The sequence below is a fragment of the Triticum aestivum genome, chromosome 2A (genome assembly GCF_018294505.1).
Source record: "Triticum aestivum cultivar Chinese Spring chromosome 2A, IWGSC CS RefSeq v2.1, whole genome shotgun sequence".
Taxonomy (NCBI): domain Eukaryota; kingdom Viridiplantae; phylum Streptophyta; class Magnoliopsida; order Poales; family Poaceae; genus Triticum; species Triticum aestivum.
Window position 1 is genome coordinate 617,173,115 of NC_057797.1, and position 7,575 is coordinate 617,180,689.

The following is a 7,575-nucleotide window of genomic DNA, read 5'->3' on the forward strand; positions in this document are numbered from 1 at the left end:
CAGGTCATTCCGAGAACTTTTATTTCTGCACAAAAATAACACCATGGCAATTCTGCTGAAAACAGCGTCGGTCCGGGTTAGTTCCATTCAAATAATGCAAGTTAGAGTCCAAAACAAGGGCAGAAGTGTTTGGAAAAGTAGATACGACAGAGACGTATCAGTCATCACCCGTCCAAGAAGAAATTGAAGACAAAGTCTTCAAAGAAAGAGCGTGCTGCGTCCTTTGAGCCCCTTATTGTTGAGCACATTTCTGTTGCCCGTCCAGCCTCCACCAACCAAGAACGTTGCCTTGTGATCCGCGAGCCTGCTTCCACAGAGGCTCCTAAAGATGAAGAATTTCCAATTGTTGACCCCATCACAGCTGAAGACATCGGTCGCGATGACAATGTTGAAGATGATGTAGTCCTTCCTCAACTCAAGCCCCAATCGGTATCATCGCCTGTTCTTACGAACAGTGAACTCATCAGCATTGTTCGTCCCTTGACGCCAATTGCTTAGGATGACTCATGGGCCGAGCGCCCTCAGCAAGGCACCCTCGTCCATGATGAGACACCCAAAACTCCACCACCTCAAGTCACCACTCCGGTGCTTGAAGATGACAACTACATGGTGCAGAGCTCTCCATCACCATATGCGTCGCCCGCATTCCGCAGGCTTCACAACGGCCCCAGGCCAAGGTCACCATGTCGAGCATTCCGGAAAGGGAAGTGCACCAAAGCTCAGTAGCACGTCAAGTGTTTCCTGAAGCGACCCCTACTGCGAATGTCTCTGAGTCTAAAGCTAAAGCTACTGAAGACATTCCGGCTACATCAGCCGATGAAGATCGAGAAGAAAGAGTTGCCACACCCCTTGCTATGGATCCAGTCATTCTCGAGGAGAATGTGATTGTGCCCGACCCTCCTATTATTGAACAAACGGAGGTTGAAAACATTGAGGCTGCCAAAAACAACAATGCAGAAGCCAATGACACTGTGATGGCTGAAGACAATGTGGTGCCTGAAGCTCATGAGGGGCCTGAAGCCAGTGTGGAAGCTGAAGCCACTGTTCCTCTAAGGCCTCACACCATTGAACATGCCTATGATCATGGTCAGCTTGTCACAGTCAGGTGGCCTATTATGGTTCCACCCTCGGCTCCCGGACCGCCATATGACTATCATGTGGAGCAGAGACCACAAGTTCAGAAGCCCAAGCCACGGCTACCAAGGCTTCTAGGTGCCACAACAACGCCAGGTTCTTTCAGTGTGCATAGCTTCAGAGCCCACAACACCTTCTTTGACAGTGCCAAGAATCCCTATACGAGGCCAAAGATATCTTCTGGTCGATTCTGGAGCCATCTGCAACACAGCTATTACTCCTGCATTCTATACAATCAAGAGCGAATCTTTCCACACATGCGTCTTTACTGGGAAGCTATTGTTGGGCTGCCCTGTCTTGAAGAAGCACTTGACTGTTTCAGGGATGTTGGTCTTCTACCATTTGTGACAGACAAAGAGCACTGGAATGAAGAGTTTCTGCTGCAGTTCTGTGCTGCACTTCATATTCGCGGCTACAAGAGGGATCCGAAGACATGCATTCTTGAGTGGATGACAGGTGATGTGCATCATGAAGCCAAAGCTCAATACATCATCGAGCTTACTTCCCTGCCCACTCCAGGCGAGTTCTACGAGCCTGGTTGTCAGCGTCATCACGATGAACTGCAGAGTATCTTCCAGAGGCTTGAGCCAAATATGAGTGAGATACTAAGTATGATGAAGCCATTGCCTCATGATGCTGAATACCCCAAAGAGTTCTTCGTCAAGGACCTCGAGTACTTGCCCCACACTGTTTATCATATTCTGAGTCGTACTCTATGGCCGATCAAGGGACACACTTCTGAAGCCAAACTAGAAGGAGCCATGAAGACTTTGGTATTCTACATCATCAATGGCATCAGATTCAGCTCCTAGGATTTCTTCATCAGACAACTTGCTGCATTTGGGATTGATATGTTTGGCCTAAAGTTTTATGCTCCATGGGTAATGCGCCTGATCAACCTCCATTCTACTATTGACTATCAGCCCTCAGCGCGCAACCATATTGTCTTTCTGCCTGAGGTTGATCTGTCCATTGAAGCCGTCTACCCCGAGCCTGCCTAGCAGCCTATACATCTTCAGAATGCTGAACACCATAGCTTCTCGCAACCCATTGAGGGAATCCTTGTCCCAAATGCTGCAACTCCTACCTATCCTATGGTTGGGCATATGAGAATGCTGCATCTTGCCACCACTGAAGCCACAGCTAGTACAGTTGCCCAAAGGCCTCGGGAGTGTTCCCATGTCCTCAATGACCGAGAGCTTCTTCTGGCCCTACAAAAAACAGGATAAGCATCATGACTGGCTAAAGCGTAAGATGCAGAGTATCTTGGTGGATGTCAACCACATTCGAAACTTAGCCACCCAGAACTCGTTCGTTGCCCATGAAGCATGTCAGCGGCTGTCCGTGTCAAAACTGGCAGATCTCGGGGTAGGGGGTCCCAAGCTGTGGATTCTCGGATCAATGGTAACAGGAACGAAGGAGATGATGTTTTACCCAGGTTCGGTCCCTCTTGATGGAGGTAAAACCATACGTCCTGCTCTTGTTTATATTGATAGAGTATCAAGTACAGAGTTGATCTACCTCGAGATCATATGTTGTGGTCTAAAACCTAAGGGTATGATGAATAATGTCATAATAATCTAGCGACTAGCCTGGCCTTAGCTTATATAATGTACCGGAGGCCTAGGATAACAAGAGTCCTAGTCGAATACGTTGGTGGAGAGGAGTCCTTGTCTTGATCATCAAGTCTTGTGGAATCTTCCTCGTGTGCGGCATGGGCTGCCCGAAGTGGCCCATGAGTGAACCGCCATGGGGGTCCTCGGCCCGATCCAGCTAGTTGGGAGACGACGTGGTGAGTACCCCTAGTCCAGGACACCGTCAGTAGCCCCCCGAACCGGTTTTCAAGTTGGGGACACTCCTCGATTCTTCTGAACTGTTCTTCATCTTCGGTCGTCAGTCTTGAAAACTGGTTCAACAAATCTTCTTATCTTCGATCTTAAGGATTGCCAAAGTAAATCCGAAGAGTTTACACGTCGGGTATCATGAGGAGCCCCTTTAAGTTATCGGCCGTTATCAATGCCTTGTTATTTTTACGCCCACCTCGAGTTTGAAGGGTTTCCCGTGCGGCGGTGTCCTCCCGTGTCCGAGCTCCAACACCGGACTACATTCGAGGTATCTTTTGCAGCCGAGCACCAACGCCGGACCGCTTCCAAGCTTCAATGCCGGAATGTATCCGAGCTCCAACGCTGGACTGTATCCGAGGTGTCATAGATTACTTGGTCTTGAAAAAGTTTTAGCCGAGCTTAATGCCGGAAATGCCCTCTAAGGAGCCAACCACTTGCATCCGAGCTATATGCCAAACTGCTTCCGAGGTGGCTCAGCACCTCGGTCATGGGCTGATTGTTTGGGATTTTATTTCCGATGCGTATAAATTTATTTGCTGACGAGATGTATGGCCAGTAGCCCTCAAGGTGTATGTCGACCTAAAATCCGAGATGCACCTGAAGAAAATATGAAACCGTTGATCCTAGTAGCTTCTGAGACTCAAGTCGTGAAATCGGCCTGAGGATCAACTCCTAGCTCGGCAGCATACATTAGAGGAATAGAAACGCAGTGTAATATATTAGAGGTAATAGTGATCGACGGACGGGCCCTTGAGAGAGGGTTTTGATAAGTTCCCGTAATATATTATCTTGATGTCGGATAAGTCCCAGATGGTACTTATTGTTGTCCGAAGATGCGTTTGCCCATAGTTTGGTCCAGCCAAACACTAAGCACTTTGATTTTTTTGCATTGAATAGGCAATGCAGTAGCCCCCGAGACACTGGTTAGGTGGCAACACCAGATTAGGGGATCGATACGCCCCTTTTAATATTAGTGATGATAAGCCCGAAGCCCAGTAGCCCCCGAGCCTTAATGTGGGCACGGGTGGCCGAATTAAGGATCGATATCCCGAGTAAAATCACAAATTATGTGTAATGATTCTACGTATCCAAGCACTTTACATCATTAATGCTCGGATCCGCATTGTACAAAACTTTGTTGACTGACCATCGGCTTCAACCTCCTCGGCCAGAAGCCAGGGAGTGTTTGTCCTACTTTATAAAGCCGTTATAAGGGCAAAGATTTATGGAAAACAAGGCAATCCGGCCATACGGTTTTATAAACAAAGGTATGCAGAGAGATATGAAACATCTTCCAAAGAAAGTAATCCCGCCATCGGTTCCTTTCTTTGGGTTGTCATGCCGATCATGATCATGAAACCTCACCTCCAATCAATGTGGGAGGAAAATATTGAGGATTTAGTTCAGGGAAAGTTCCCGAACTCTATGGTATTAATGAACCAAAATTTTCACTTCCGTCATTGCCGACCAATTATATCCTTTAAGATCGCTAGCTTTCGGCTTCACCGAGTCTGAGGTACTAACTCGGATGACCAGGTAGTAACAATCACAGAGGTGCTCCCTTTACCGCCTAGCTGAATAGTCAGGAACGTAGGGGTAAGCAGAGGAGCCAGGCAACCCAGCTTGGCCAAAATATTAAGTCAAATTGATGCATATTTATGGCTTTATAACAATGATTACGGAAGGTAGCCCTCGTATATAAAATAAGAACAACGATGATTTATTTATTGACTCTATTGCGACCGTTTATCACTTGAAAATGGCCCATCATCGGCTTCCACCCCCTTGTAGATGCTACGCAAGGTGTTTCCGCAATAACAAGACAACCCTTAGCCGACGTCTCGGTGCCCGAAGGTGGTTGTGTTAGCAGAAATGAGGCAATCAGATATGTGGGCTTTATAACTTTCACTTAGTCATATGTGCTTTAAACTGGGGAAGCTAGCTACGAGCCCCCGGTTAGTGTTCGACACCAACCGAAGTTTAGCCGTTATCACCTCGGCCATTGTTATGAAAGGCCCATCGTTTAACACGTGGTAATTGGTATCGAATCTATAGTTTGATACCGTCATCGGATCGCTGACCAGTTAACGCCCATTGTGACAGTCAGTCTTCGGCTTTCTCCATTGAGGTGCTTAACCATTTGAGCTGGAAGCACAATCGCAGTGGTTCTCCCTTTGCACACCTAGCCAAACAAAGCGGAACGTAGGAGGCAAGCACAAGAGCTGGGCAACCCAACTATTGACCAAAGACACAATTCAAAACCAATGCATATATAGCAATATCCGAGAATTTTTGTGCCGAATCTCTAAAGGTATCCAACGCTGCACTATGAGACTTATGCTGGAAACAAACAAATAGTTTAAAGGTGCCATAGGCTTGAAAAACCAAAAAACTGCTGTAAAAACTTTATGCCTGAACTAAATCAAGTCATTTGGAGCCAATCCGAAAATTGGTCTTACTTTTGTGCTTCCATCATGCATTAATATGACACATCCGATCTCAAGACTTCAAGCGGGTCAGCCTACGGCTGCAACCTCCTATCCCGAAGGCGGAGTACTGCTTGTTAGACCAGTTTAGCGAACTAAACTCGAGAGGTCACTAGAGAGAAAATGGGCTATCCGGCTATTGACCACACACTCGTGTCGAAAAAGGAGTGATAGAAAAAGATTTTGCAACGACTAGGAAGAGAACACATTTACTATAAAACGGCTCATATTAATTTAAGAGCCCCCAGTAAACTTGGGTAAAAGAATTTATGTATAATGATTGTATGTACCGAAGTACTTATATCATATCTGTGTTCACCCGAACTGTTAAACGCGTCTTAACCGGCCATCGGCTTCTCCCTCTTCGGTCAAGGGCCGAAAAGTGTTATGTACTCCACCTGTCGACAATATCGATGGTGCTTCCGATAACCAGGCAATCATGACATAAGGCTGTAACAGACAAAGCGCGCTTAGGGAACTTATGCTATATTACTGACAAAGTGTAAGAAGCATCTTCGAAGAAAATAGTACCCCCACCGATACCTTTCTTCGATTGCTCATTGTTACTATGAGACTTGTGCAATAGATTTTTGTACTCAGGAGTTTCGTTGTGTGCCGACCATGATTGAAAACAATAAGAGCGCTAGCATTTGGCTTCACCCAGTCTGACGTCCGAACTCGGATGACCCGATCATGACATTCGCAGAGGTGCTCCCTTTACTCCCTAGCCGAACAATCAGGAACATAGGGGTAAACACAAAGCAAGGCAACCCAGCTTGTGGAACACTTAAGTCAACATGGTGCATATTGTGGCGTAATACACAAACAAGGAACGAAGCCATACTAGTATAATCATATGCAAGAGGAGAGGCTTCATAAAGGAAGCCCCCAAGTAAACGGGGCATTTGAATTTGTGTGTCACAAACAAAGTTTTGACAAGGAGGTTTTTCACAAGCAAATTTTTGCCAAAAAAGTATAATGCTTAGTTGAACCGAACAAAATTGAAAACTAAAAGTTTTTGAGCATGAAAGCAACTTAGCTGGTTAATGTGCTCGGTATTGATGACGCGGTCCGAGCTTACGACGGGATGAGCTCCCAGCCCCCAAGCCGGTCCCAAGGTGGCAGAGAAAAGAGCTCGACACTTCGAAGTGGCGACATAGCACGGCCGATGCAGGCCGGCTGTGTGACGCCGAAGTACCCGGCATGGGTTAATGAAGTGATGACGAAGCCCCCGGTCCAGCCGAGGTGACGTGGTATGTCGATACGCCGAGGTGACAGCGCTGCCCAGTCCGGATCATTTACCTATGCACAGAAGATAGTGCAAGCCGGAGATAATAGTAATAATAATATTTTTTTTAAAGATGCATGATTAATAATTTAATCAAAGTGAGTAATAAAATAAATATGGCATGTGTGCCAAACACTCGATGAGGTAGAGCTCCCTCAGTGATGCCGAAGTCCCGAGGCAACCAAACATGTCGGTATGGCAATTTGACCAACAAGGTGATCACGTGAGCCGATTTAGGCCGATTGGGACGATGACGTCGGCTTGCCGAAGTGACCGCATGACGCAGTCAAAGTCGATTACCTACACATGTAAAATAGTGTAGTCCAACAATAATAATAAAATATAAAAATCCTCGCATAATTAATTTACACAAAATAATTTATTTAAAGATATGTGGCCTGGTGCCGAAGTCAATGTCGATGCAGGGCGTCAGCATGATGCGGTAAAGGCGTGGCAAAGCCAAACCGCCACACGACCATCGTTAATGCGACCATCATTTGATAGACCTGTGTACAGATGATGGAACAAACTAGAGTAATAAATCCTCGGGAAAAATAAACCCAAACCAGCAAGAATTACTAGGATTAATAGCACCTGGTTTATTTGTTGTAGCAATCTGAAGAAGGGTGACTCCCAAAATTGGGACTCAATCCGCACACCCATTGCCTGATGGGCGATAAAGCGATGACATGACGATGCTGGCAAAGGTTGGCTCGCCGAGGCAAAGCCCCCAGTCCAGGTAACGTGACAAAGCTGGTCGGCTAGTGAGGCCGGAGTCACCAGAGTATGTTGATGAAGAAATAGCAAAGTCCCCGATCCGGCC